Source organism: Engystomops pustulosus, chromosome 6, assembly GCF_040894005.1.
Source record: "Engystomops pustulosus chromosome 6, aEngPut4.maternal, whole genome shotgun sequence".
Classification (NCBI taxonomy): Eukaryota; Metazoa; Chordata; class Amphibia; order Anura; family Leptodactylidae; genus Engystomops; species Engystomops pustulosus.
The window spans coordinates 52815442-52829388 of NC_092416.1; the positions used below are offsets into that span (position 1 = coordinate 52815442).

General features: G+C 40.4%; 1 long non-coding RNA gene across 1 annotated transcript; it reads right to left on the minus strand.

Annotated features, from left to right (window-relative positions):
- Positions 1-6158: 6158 nt before the first annotated feature.
- Positions 6159-11140, minus strand: LOC140065689 (uncharacterized). The gene is made up of 3 exons (XR_011848023.1): positions 11005-11140; positions 6684-6871; positions 6159-6466 (listed from the first exon to the last, which is right to left on the minus strand). It is a non-coding gene; the product is annotated as an uncharacterized lncRNA (long non-coding RNA).
- Between the last annotated feature and the right edge of the window lie 2807 nt (positions 11141-13947).

The following is a 13947-nucleotide window of genomic DNA, read 5'->3' on the forward strand; positions in this document are numbered from 1 at the left end:
TATTTATACAGAGGTTATTTATCACTGAACCAGGACCAAATAATGCCATTGTCATACCGTGATTAATATTACTGCCCTACTGTTATTAAAAACATACCATAATGCAAAAATAATATAAATAATACAACTGTCTACCATTACTCCAACACAATGACTGAATAATACCACCATACTGATATAGAATAAAAGCCAGCACAAAACAAAATGAATACAGGTTAAAATAATAATAACAAAGGCCAATTCTGCCCTCACACTTCAAGTGATTACTTTATTATTATATCTGATAACATACAGATTACCTTTCTTAATGTTTTACTGTCTATTTAATTTCTGCCTAAACAATATGATAGCCTGCAGTCTGTCATAACCTGAAGTGTAGTGAGATTTTTATCAATCAGACAGAAAACAACAACTCCTCCGGCAGCTATATATTTCTTAAGAATTTACCCCTTAGATGCCTTTGGATTTTGAAGCACATCTCCACACTGCACCCCTAAAGATACTATAGTTACTTACAGTATAGAGTCACCTAAATTTATACAGAACCTCCCTAATGAAATAACATACAGCAAATCCCCTGCTATACAGTGCCCTCCTTGTACATTTCTATACAGCCTCCCCCCAGCTATACAACAACCCCTGATTTACAGTGCGCCCCTCAAAAGTGTATATATTGTGCCCCCAGGGGCATAACTCAGAGTCAGACATCTGAATGGGGCTCCTATTACCCTTATGATGTCATCTGGGGGAGGTCCCGAGTCTGCAGCAACGTCTTTAGACGTTACTTCAGTTGTCTTCGAGACTCTAGGGAGGAGATGCAGTTTATTACCTCTTCTCCCTTCTCCACTCCTCACAGCATCACGCTGAAGTAGCACAATGCACAGAGGAGGAGAGACGGCATTGCTGCCGGCGATACAGATATGGTGGACCCAGTCCAGCTCTGATCCAACATCTGCCCCCTCAGTGGGTAGTTTCCCCGGGTAACAGGGGCTCTTACAGATGCCCAATTTGCAAGTGAAAACCAAAATTTTAAAAAAATATATATTTTTTTTTTTAATTTGAAAATGTCCCTTTTATAACCTCATGGAGGACATATAAAGTTATAAGGCACATACAAATATTACGTACAAATGAATATTTAAAAATAAAATATTTATAATTAAACTAATATTTTCCCAATAAAAAATTTTTTAAATCCCCCACTACACTATAAAAAACATCGCCATAGTTGCCCAGACTATACATATATCAAAACGACCATCACACACTAGGGTATCAATTTATAATAGTCATTTTGAGTTCATTTGAAAACAGAAAAAATATATACTATACATTGCAAAAACACACACATATATTTATACACATGTCTTAAACACTAGAAAGTTACCCTGATCATACAACGCACCTATCATGTTGTCTGCCTACTGGAGGTGCGTGCAGATGTAGGAAGTACTGCCACGCTTGCACTATACAAATAATCAATGGTATCCACTTGTCTTAAAGACACAAATAGCATTGATATTTTTTTTGTCATGGGTGTAATAGTACTTGAGGGGCCCTCCATGGTAGTTGCTTAGTTTGCCCCTTAAATGTAGTAAATAATAAAATGTAATGTTATACTCACCTTTCCACAGTACTGAAAGCAGTCTCTGTAGCCAGCTCTTCTGCTACAGCACCAATGTAGGGACACAGCTCGATAAGTCATGGATCACGCCATCTATGTCAGAGAGAGGTTTTATCATCCACTATCCTGTTTAAATGGGGTAAAAATCCAACTTGGAACAACCCTTTAAAAAGAAAAGGTGTCCATAATAACTATTTGGCTTTATTCACACAGCCAAGCTGATTCTCAGCCCCCCATTGTTTCCAACTGTTTTTCACAGCCAAGTTACATCCTTGTGCCATTCATTTTTGTTCACTGCGACCCATAACTGGAGTCTATACGTCTATCAGGTGTGCCTTCAAATACATCCACAGGTTTGTCTCCAATTAATGGAAATCAAAATCAAGCTTGGATAAACCAGGGACACCTATGGTGGTTTCAAATTGGCTTTTTTGACATCAGTGATTTTTCACTGAACTAATTTTGGCTTATGGACACATACAGATCGGTTTTCGCTTCCTGTCTTCAGTGATTTGTCTCTGATGCCTTACTGACCCATTCTTTTCAATGGACTTTTTCACACATCAGTTTTTTCAATGATCAGTTTAGAACCTGTGCTTTTTGAGTTCACTGATAACAACTGATCATTGAAAAAAAATGAAGTGTGAGTAAGGCATCAGTGACAAATCACTGAAGACAGGAAGTGAAAACCGATCTGTATGTGTCCATAGGCCAAAATGGGTTCAGTGAAAATTCACTGATGGAAAAAAATCCAATGTGAAACCAGTCTTACTCATAGATCCAGGCACTGTGAGTGTAGTAAATTTCTGTGCTGCAGATTCACAGGCTGTTAAACAGTCAGTCTTACCCTTCCCCTCTGCTTCCACTTCGCTTCCACTTCACTTCCCCTTCCATCTGCCGGATCTAATCTCACTGCCGCACAGGAAGTTCCAGCACATAGTGGGAGGAGGGAAGTGCTCTATGCACACTGTAACAGCCTGTTAATCTTCAGCATGTAGGGCCTCTGGTAACATCCCCTGGAGCACTTCAGCCTTATTGGCATAGTTATAAAAGTAGATTTTAGAAGGAAGAAGGCCATGGATAACAAATGTAAGATCACCATAGTCATGTTTCCTGGATCTATGAGTAAATATCCCTGGTTTATTCATGATTTCAGACACACAGGGACAGATATATTATACTGTCTGCGACATTGCATTCAAAAAATGTCTTTAGAGCTTGCAAATGTTTTTATTATGTCTGTCTTGGTTTCATTTTGTTGTAATACTGTGCATGTAAAGGGGCGCGGTGGTGTGCGATCACCTTTATAACTGATAAGTGACACAATTCTGTTCCAACAGCCAAGTGAACAAAGAAAAAATTGGTGCAACTGTATGCACATCCTGAAACCTGAGCGGATAAACTAAGGGAATGCAATACTATTAAATAATGGGCCACATTTATCAAAAGTAGCGCAGTATGTACTACGTGCATGTTGCTTGTGGAGTGTGCGGGGGATGCCAGATTAATCAAAACTGGCGCTTAGTAATTTGGCGCCCCCTGCAGTAGTCTGGAAGTGTTTTTTTGCCGCCCATTGTTCATGATGCAGGATTGTGGTGCACATCAGTAATAAATGTGGCGCAAACTCACAGGTCTTTTGCAAGGTCCCTACTTTCTGTGCTATTGTGTATCAGAGTTGTTTGTATTAGTGTTGCATTAGCCCTCACCTTGATATACTTACTGCACTTTGCACTTTATTTTACTGTATGTATTCAGTCTATAATGTACTTTGTAAACGGACACCATGCCTGGATTGTCTGTTTTCTGCGTTCCTCCTCCTCAATTCATTGTTTGTATAGATTTTTGATAGATTATATTTAACCCCTTCCCGCCGATGCCCTTTTTCGGTTTTTGCGTTTTCATTTTTCACTCCCCACCTTCAAAAATCTATAACTTTTTAATTTTTCCATTACAGAGCTGTGTTCAAAATGGTGGTATTTAATATTCCATGCCGTGTACTGGGAAATGGGGAAAAAAAATCCTAATGCAGTGAAATTGGTGAAAAAACGCATTTGCGCCGTAATCTTGTGGACTGTATTCACTGTATGCCCCAAATTACATGTCTACTTTATTCTTTGGGTCGGTACGATCATGGGGATACCATATTTGTGTAGGTTTTATAATGTTTTCATACATTTACAAAAATTAAAACCTCCTGTACAAAAAAACATCACCAGATCATTCCACAGGAGCGACTTTTCCGTGGTGGCAGCCAAGGTCGAGGTACAGAATCAGCACGCAATCTTGTAGTCAGGGACAGGCAGTTGGTCAAGGCAGGCGGCAATGGATCGAAGTCAGGGAAGGAGCAGGAGGTCAGGGCTGGCAGCGAAGGAGCAGGTCCGGGGTCACACCAGGAAATTGAAACACAAGAATGAGGCACATGGAACAGCTTTCTCATTGGCAATAGCATGCAGATCCGGCAGGGAATGCTGGGAGACGCCAGGCTTTATCCATTTCCTGAAAAGGGCCAGCACCAATTATCAGTGCACTGGCCCTTAAAATCTGCCAGTGTCAGTGCACGCTGACCAGCCAGGTTTGGAGCAGGAACGCGGAGGGGTAAGTGAGGTCCGAAGGAGCGGGAAGGGCATGGGGGAGGGGCATGGGTGAACCTGTGATCCGAGACGGGGATCGCAGGAACGTCCGTGGCAAGAAATCTATGGGGTTTTTTTCACTGATGAGGCACATAACAGTGTTATTTTGTTATTTCAAACAAAAAAAGGGACATAAGACTGATGTGCAACAAGTGCCATACAAGATTGTGCGATAAGATCGGTGCACTTATGTTTTTAACATTTTTTATTCTATATTACATTGTGAACATTTGTGAATATTAAATAAGTTTATAACTGATATTTAAAGGTCTAAAGATAATCATTACTGTTCTTGTTTAAATGAAAAGTAAAAATGAGACATTAACCATATTCACTAGTGTCAGACTTTCTCCTGCTCATAAACAGTACTCAGATTATTTTTGTTGTGTAGTACACAGTGATCATTGGCTACAGGCGAGGTTTATGCATGTGTGCCATCCTTCCTACTGGTAAAAGATTTGTATGTGAGGAAATATGACAGGTACTGAGCTACAGCTCCGAGTAGCTCATCATTCAGGAACAACAAACTAACCTCAGCTGTTGATATATTTTTGGGTCAATTGTTTACAACATAGTGGTATTAGTGGGAAAGGCCAAAAGTAACAATTGTTATCACAACAGTGATAAGACCATTTTTTTAAAATAAAATCCAGAAATCATGGATGCGAAGCCTCAAATGTGAAGCGTCTCTTTAAGGGCAGAATTCTTATCTATTCAGTGGTTGATGTGTGGAATCTTGCTCTATTGGTCACCCTCAGCAGGTTACCGGGCTGTGTCCAGACACAAGAGCTTTTACAATTGCACAATATTTTCATTGTTACTGAAGCAGAAATAGCAAGTTTTAAAAAGACCCGAACATAATTACCTTAAATATAGAATCACTAAAAATGATGGGGTAATTTACTATCTTTAAAGGTGTATTCTCATCTGTACATTCATATTTTATTAAATTAATCTTATTTAAATTAATCTTCCATATATATATATATATATATATATATATATATATATATATATATATATACACATTTCTTTAATATTAAAGTATGCTCGTTTGAAGACCATTTCCCATAAATGTAGCCATTAGATAGTTGTCCTTGGATACGACCACCCGCTTACCCTGGCAGAAGTCCACAGACTGCGCTATTGAGCCCTGACGGACCATTGGATTCAGTGTTCATTACCTGTGGGAGATTCTGTAACTCCCAACAATTTCATATACAAAAACAATTAGCTTCTCTTGGCAATCACTCTAGCAGAGGTGGTAGTACCCAAGTAAAGTATGTATGTATTTTATATTAAATGTCAATGCCCAGATGAGAATTGTTCTTTGAAAAAAAATGTAAATAATTTCATTTTGGACAATTCATTTTTGTGACTATATAGTGGTCTGCGCACCCTGTGTCATCTGTAAACCTGGCACTTGGGTGGCATTTATCAAGCTTTTTCCATTTTTCTGTCTTTTTCTGTCTAGCATAATCGCACCAAAATTTGCAACTTTTACACTTGTTTTGCAAAGTTCGTTGCAACTGAGTTTTACACTGTTGCACCTGATTCATCTCAATAATCCAGATGCGGACATCTGAAAAAGTAGCAAAATTTGCACAAATAAACCCAACTGCAGAGCAGGCGTAGGCAAGGGGTTGCTTAAACCTTCGCGGCTTCTGTGCGACTTTTCAGACAAGTGTCCAAAAAACCAAAAGACTCACATACCACATATATGAACCACTGTGATAAATCAAGTAAGCTGATCAGTCACACATGGTGCTTGCGTTGCGTTTACAAACGCAATGCAAGCCCAAGAGGAGGGCCTTGGCATGATCATCTATAGGAAAGGTGGGGAAAGTTAAAAAGCATGGGAAACTGGATTCTATTCCATTCTGTATTTTATTACTTTATGTCCTGTTTTCTGGATGCCAAGAAAATGTTAACAAAAATAATCTACACAAATAAAAAAATTGGTGGAATACATATCGAGTGCCAGACACTTCCAATACTTGGAATCTCCGACATATACTGTGCTACTGAACTATCTGGATCCCAGAGGAGGTCATTTTCTGTATCACATGTGTGAATATTTACTACGGGAGAATTCCCCTTCGAGTTGTCGTGGCCTTGCTGTCCGCCCTAGATGCTCCTATAATAACCAGTCGGCAATATCTTGTTTACTTCAACTTCAACACCTGTTTAACCAGTTCAACAACAGCTGCACCTGCGAGAGAAAACACTCAGCAATAGTTAACGTTCCTAAATTAATAACATTTGGCCAAAGCTTCCCATCCCCCGTAGTAAAGAAGTGCAGTGTATTTCGCGTGGGTCTGCACTCCAGAGGTAATTAGCAGTTCAGCTGAGCTAATTCCCTATTCAGCAGCTCCAAGACAAACAGTATACGCTGGCTCTCACCAAGACATACCTATACGCACACTCACCTCTGTGTTTGCAAAGTGCCAGGCTGACCCTGCCAAGAATAATACAAACAGCAAAATGCTTCTTCAGGTTAAGAGGCGACCCTGGAGAGTTGGGGCTGGCCAGCAATCGCACACTAGAGTCCACTCATCAGCGGGTAGAAAGGGAGTCTCTGTTCTGAGCTGGAAGCCTCAGTCAAATGCAAGGAAATCTATATAACAAGGAGTCTTGTATAAGATGTTAGGCCCACAGGGGGATAGAGCCAAGAGAGATAGACAGCACTTTCCAGGGCCAAGGAAGTGAAAACCTGCGGTCTCTTACATATATTTAAAAAAAAATGGTAGGTTTACATTAGGAGAGGAGTATTAGAAAAATTAAGTTAAAAATAACACCTGCCCTTGCGGTTTTAGTCACACTTGCAGATGATGTGACCCGCATTGCAGCAGCTGTACAAACAATCAGGTGGTCCAGAGGAATGTGATTTTGGTCGGTAAAGCATCCCCTGGTTACCCCGGCCTGTCCCCCCTCAGTCTCGGAGGCTGATGATGAATGAACTATTTTAGAGAGAGATATGGATGATATGGTACTAATCTTGTATGATGTCATCACCTTGTCCAAGGGATGACTAGAAAAGAGATTTGATTTACTAGTGTCAGAAATGCCCTAATTCGGAAGAGATCTATTGCTCCCATAAACTGGGCTTCTCTCTACTCAGCAAATATACTCGACAGATAAAAGTTACAACTATCAGTGGAGTAGAGTACACAGATAAAGGTCAGAGATACAGTTGAAGATGATGGTCCCCAATCCAAAATCTTTAACATTTTACCAGATCACCACCTCCAAGGACTTCCATTTTTTGCATCCTTTCATATGTGCTCCTTCCCTGATTCCACAACCATTGCAATTGGAACTTTTTTGCAGCCTCAATAAGTGGCATTAGTTTCAATACCTAAAATTCTTATTGGGATGCCTGTCAATTTGGTGGTTCAAGACTGCTTCCTTTAGTCCAGGACTGCCCCCCCCCCCCCGGCAGTAGAGAAGTACCCAATGATTTTCGCAAAGTAACAACCCCTGTCTTGTTATAGCAAGACAAAAAAGGCTGGAGACACATTGGGGCACGTGTGTGCATGTTCTTTTAGGATAGGTTCACATAGGATCATGACTAAGACACTGCCGCTTCGAAACGCGTAGATCACTGTATTGTCCATTCTCAATATGTGCGTTTATATCAATAAAGAAGAATTTTAATGGAGTTAACGTGTGGATGCATCTAAAGTGCTGCCAAATCAAAGAACATGTTTTTTTAGGTACAAACTGCTTGCACAGGTATTTAAGAAGTGTTCCTGCCATATATGTGTTGCACGCAACCCTTTTGTGATGCTGCTGCACTAGGCATCACTCAACACAAATAAGGGGCATTTTGGTGCTCAGTCAGACCATGCACCAGATTAATGAAGAACTTGTGTTTACTGACTACCATGGCAGGAATTGTCACTGCTGGCTACCAGGTACAGGTGCTGTGACTACTGCATACATCACTGTAACTTCTCACTACTATGGGCAACGCTGTGTCTACTGGCTACTGGAGGCAATGGGGCTACTGGGGGCAAGCATTGGTGCTACTGGCTACTTGGGGCAGGCTCTGAGTTTACTGGCTAGTGGGGCTAGCTTTGTGACTACTGGCTACTGTGAGCTGTCTCTGTGCATCACTGTGACTACTGGCTATTGAGGAAGACACTCTTATTACTGGGGGCAAGCACTATGACTACTGGTGGAAGGCACAGGGACTACTGGCTATTGGGGTAAGCACTGTGACAAGCACTGAGGCTACTGGCTACTTGGGGTGGGCTCTGTAACTACTGGGGCAAGCTCTGGGGCTACTGGCTACTTGGGGCGGGCTCTGTAACTACTGGGGCAAGCTCTGGGGCTACTGACTACTTGGTGCAGGCTCTGTATTTACTGGCTAGTGGGAGATGGCTTTGTGACTACTGGCTGCTGTGGGCTGGCTCTGTGCATCACTGTGATTACTGGCTTTTGAGGCAGGAACTCTTATTACTGGGGGCAAGCACTTTTGACTGCTGTGTGGTAGGCACTGTGACTATTGGGTATTGGCTACTGTGTTGGGGAACCATTACTATATTAGCGCCTGTGAGGATAATGTTACCATATTAGTTGCTTTGGGGACGTAGTAGTGATGGAACAACAGAACAGAACATGATGATGAAGTGAGGAAACTAAAGTTTTTGTGTTGCTAAATCTGTAGAGAGGAGTTGTGGCTGGAGACCAGGTAGAAGAAGAAGTTGTCTCCTCTGATAAAACATTGTTAGATTTACAGTAAGTACAGGCATTACACATGAGCTCACATTTCTGAAATCAATATTTTATACACTGAGCTTGTATTTTTATGTACTAAGGTGAGTTCTGGTGCTGTCTTTTTTCTTCTGCCCACTGTTCTGGTACTGTAAATATGTACGGACATGTTTACTTGTTACTATTTCCTTAAGTATTGGGCTTGATTCTGGTGCTGTTGATATGAATAGAACTTGGTTATGAATCTGTATTTATTTTATTTAACTTGGTTGTGGTGTTCTACCTTCTGAATCTATGCAGTTAAGACATTACTGTTGTATTGATGGGTTGGTAAACAGTCTGTATATAAATATATCAATATATTAGTTTAGATACAAAAGGTTGATTTAAATTCCTGTGCATTACATTTTTGAATTGTTGATTAGAGTAGGTTTCACTTTTTGCACAACGGAAAGTAGAGAGCCTGTTGTTAAAAATTTTAATCCCAACCCTCTCAGCTTTAAGGCTTTCAGATACACTGCTCACTACAGGAAAAAGAAGCAGAGAAATGTTTAAATTACTGAAGTATATTACATAGTTTACAATTAACACCTGCTCTATTCATTTCTAAAATCAATTAAAAAACTTTTAGTTATGCTTTAAAGATGCACTGAATTTCTAAATTGTTTGATAAGCCTGGAAAGTTTCTCCTGAAATGTGTCTACACATTTCTTGCATGAATTATGCACAATATTTGCAATTCTTTAAAGTCTGGATAATTAGGCTAACCATGTCCACTTTCCTACCTACCTTTAAAACTAGAATTGGTGTAGTAAACATGGGAATAAATTGCAAAAAATTGTGCATATCATTTATTTTTGTGTTCCTTTTAAAACTTAAACTATAATTTTAGTGTATTTGTCACAAATAAATATCCCTCTCTCTGAGTGAAAGGGGGTTAAGATGCAGGTGGTACAGCGCTAGGCCACATTAGGTGGAATTGAAGAACCTCATTGTTTTTGCTTTTTAGTCTTTTTGATAATTTCAGATTGCTACATTCATCAATATGATGGATGATAATGATCAGTAAATGTCTGGGACTTGTCCTTTTTCTGCCGCTCACATGTGGATGGTTATTGAAAGTCTGTAATTCTAAACATGTGACATCACATTTGCCCACATCTGATCGTTCGTACATTCATCTATTCATAAGCTTAGAGGAAATGACACAAGGCCCATGTAATCTGGGCATTACACAAGGGAAATGAGGACGAATAGCTTGTTTGTTCACACCTGATACTGTTATGCAGCCCAGCAACAAGGCTACTTACAGCTAATTAAGCTACGGATGCCTGGAAGGTTCTGGAAAAATAGCACTGACTATTAAAAACTCAGACCTTCCGATTTTCATAAATGGTAAAGACATTTTGGGCAAATGTGCCAAATAAATCTTCTTTCCAAATAGCTGCATTCCAAAAATATTAGCCTAATATGTCCCTTGAATTATATATCTTAATACAACAAGACAAAACCCTTTCATTCTGTTATAAACTTCGTATCGATTGGGTTTTTTTGTACAGAGCATCAAACTCCCTGCTGAGCAACAGACTTTGGTTCCTTTCTCGTCCAGGCCGTAACGCAAGCAAGCACGTTGCTGGGTGCAGGAGGGGGGAGGGTGAGTGCTCCTCATCCATCCCCTCTCCATAGAAAGTGGAGTGGTCACCACTGTAAAATATGCAAATATGTCCCATATTTTGCACGGCATCTGCCCGTCTTGGTCCTGGTGTGTTAAGAAAATGTGTTCTTAGAGCACCTTGATCGGGTTGTCATAGATCACATTTATATGCATGTCCCACTGTCCATGAGGTGGCAATGGACCCCCATTTTCGAGATAGGTGCAGTTCCCTGCCCATGAGTAAGAGCGGCTTGCCAGCCCGAAACAAGTAGGCCATTTCAGCATACTTACTCTTTGTCAATCAGGATGCTTCGCCATGTTTCACCCATATCCTCTATGTGATTTTAAGAATTAAAGTTTCATGTTTTTATTCACACCTGGTGCGGCATGCGATTCTTCTCTGCGCAGTTCCCTGGGGCCTATACTAATAATATGTCAATATTGGAGATTGGTCGTGGTCTGAATAACAGAACCTTCTGTAGTGAACATTTTAAAGCCCTGCTCACATTGTGTGCAGAGCTTCTTACACTGTGCTGTTACCAGCTAGTTGGTGCAGTGCCCTTGGTCAGACCTCAACCATTCTCTAGTTAAAGTCCTACCCTATGAATAAGTCATTCATTGTCAGTCTTGAAGAACCACTTTAAGATGCACAAGTGATGTCTTCTAACCTGCTGTATGTTTTTTCGGATGACTTGTTTTTATAAGAGTTTATATCTTCCTGTAGATAGCCCACATGTGAACAGGAATGAGCCTAGTCTCTAAAAGTTTTCTATTAAGAAGTGGGCTCCATAGTCCAGAATTTCCTGGTTGAATAATACCAGCGTGCCAGTCTTAATATTCCCTGCATATGTGCTTTACACACTGAAATCACTGAGGTTCCAGCTGAATTAAATCCATGCCAGGTCCAGCGTGGCCTGGTAAATTTAGTGGGCCGTATTGTCCCTATACCAGTTCCCCTTCTGCCCCACCCTGCTTAGTTTTTGAAAAAATGGCATGAGGTGGATGAAAGGGTGAAAATGTTACAATTTCAAGGCTTTACCGTTTTTATGCCTTGTATGCCAGAAAACTAGCTTACTAAGCATGATAAATGCCCATAATTAAGACTCCGATGCCTTTGCTTCTCATTCCGTGGAGCTCCAGCAATGGTCCATCAAGCGCCCTGGTCTTTATATAAATGCATATTTTATTCTGTTTTCTTATTTTAAAAAAATGGCTGGACCATTAAAGAAGCTCTTATACCTAATCCTCATAGAGTGTAAGCTCTTGTGTCACCCCCTCATCCTCATAGTCTGTAAGCTCTTGTGAGCAGGTCCCTCACTCCCATTGTTTCATATGACTGTTTGTACTATGTAATGTAGTATTTTATTTGTATATGTCCCCTATGATTCGTAAATTGCTATGGAATATAATGGTGCTATACAAAAAAAGATTATTATTATCCTTATTATTATCATTATTGACCGACCTATGCAACCATAATATCCATAGTGGTCTCATGCCCTGTTACTGACCATCAGAGAACAAAATGAAAGTATGAACAAGAGCAAGTCTTACTCTGTTTTTTTCTAATGTGTCCTCCCCCTTATTTTAGGTCCTGGGAAACTAAATTCAGATCAAAACCTCAGAAGCCTAAACAAAACCATAACACAGAGGTGAAGTGAAAACCAAAAACACAGCGTATGCCCACATCTCCGCTGCCAACTGGCTCATAGGCCTGATTTACTGTGTCCTTGTAGAGAAGATACACCACCCGGGGGGGCTATAACCTTGAACGTCTCACTGTATGTAGAAAAGAATTAAAGTTACTGATATTATATGGTGTAAATCCTCCCAGTACAGGTTCAGTTTTTATAACTGGAACAAAGTCATTGCTATGAGAGTCTATATAATTATTGTTATTAGAAAAGTTTGGACATGAACAAAGAGAATCACGTGGAAATAACATAGAATTTAATATAGAATCAAAGGCAGATCCTAATATAGATGGTATGGGGCGGGTGCCCAGGGCCTCCGGGTTCCGAGGGGCCCACTCCCGCCTAAAACCAAGCCCTACATGAAGATTTGCCATTGGTCGCTAACAATAGCAGCAGCTGCCTGACTCAGGTCACTAAAATTAAGTTTACCATCCACCAATACCCCTAAGTATTTTTAAGTTGCAGCTTTACCAAGTAATTGACTGTTTGGAACACAGTTTCCATGGCCCAAGTGCATAGCCGTACATTTATCTACATTAAACCTCATCAGCCATTTCTTTGCCCATTCCTCCAGCTTCCACAAATCCCTCTGCACTGTTATACTATTGGAAGAGCTGGACTATCATCGGCACTCTTGGAGAACCAATGCCGGGCCGGATTATTTCCCCCCAAGGGGGGAGTGCATTATTTAGAACAATTTATTGATGGGGGACCTCCCAGTATATTAAATAATTAATTGGCGGGCAGTATATTAAATACTTTATTGAGGGCCAGTATTTTAAATACTATACATGGTGGGCGGGTAGTATATTAAATAATTAAATGGGGGGAACAGTATTTTAAATAATTAATTGAGGGGACCAGTACATTCATGGCCGAAAGTTTTGAGAATGATACAAATGTTAATTTTTACAAAGTCTACTGCATCAGGTTTTATAATGGCAATTTGCATATACTCCAGAATGTTATAAAGAGTGATAAGCTTATCAGTCTTAGGTAAATATTTGCCTAGAAAATGAACTTTTTCCTCCAAAACTCAACTTCATTGCAGGCCTGCCTTAAAAGGAGCAGCTAACATTGTTTCAGTGATTGCTCCATTAACACAGGTGTGGGTGTTGATGATGACAGGGATGACTGGAGATGAATCTGTCATGAATCTGTCATGATTAAGTAAGAATCACATCACTGGACACTTTAAAAGGAGGCTGGTGATTGGCATCATTGTTTCTCTTCTGTTAACCATGGTTATCTCTAAAGAAACACATGCACTCATCATTGCACTGCACAAAACTGGCCTAACAGGGTAGAGTATCACAGCTAGAAAGATTGCACCTCAGTCAACAATCTATTGCATCATCAAGGAATTCAAGGAGAGGGGTTCCATTGTTGCCAAAAAGGATCCGTGACACCCAAGAAGGACCAGCAAGCGCCAGGATCGTCTCTTAAAAGTGTTTCAGCTTTGGGATCTGCACGCACTGTGAGGCGAAGACTCTTGGAGCAAGGCCTGGTGTCAAGGAGGACAGCAAAGAAGCCACTTCTCTCCAGAAAAAACATCAGGGACAGACAGATATTCTGCAAAAAGTACAGGGAGTAGACTGCTCAGGACTGGGGTAAAGTCATTTTCTC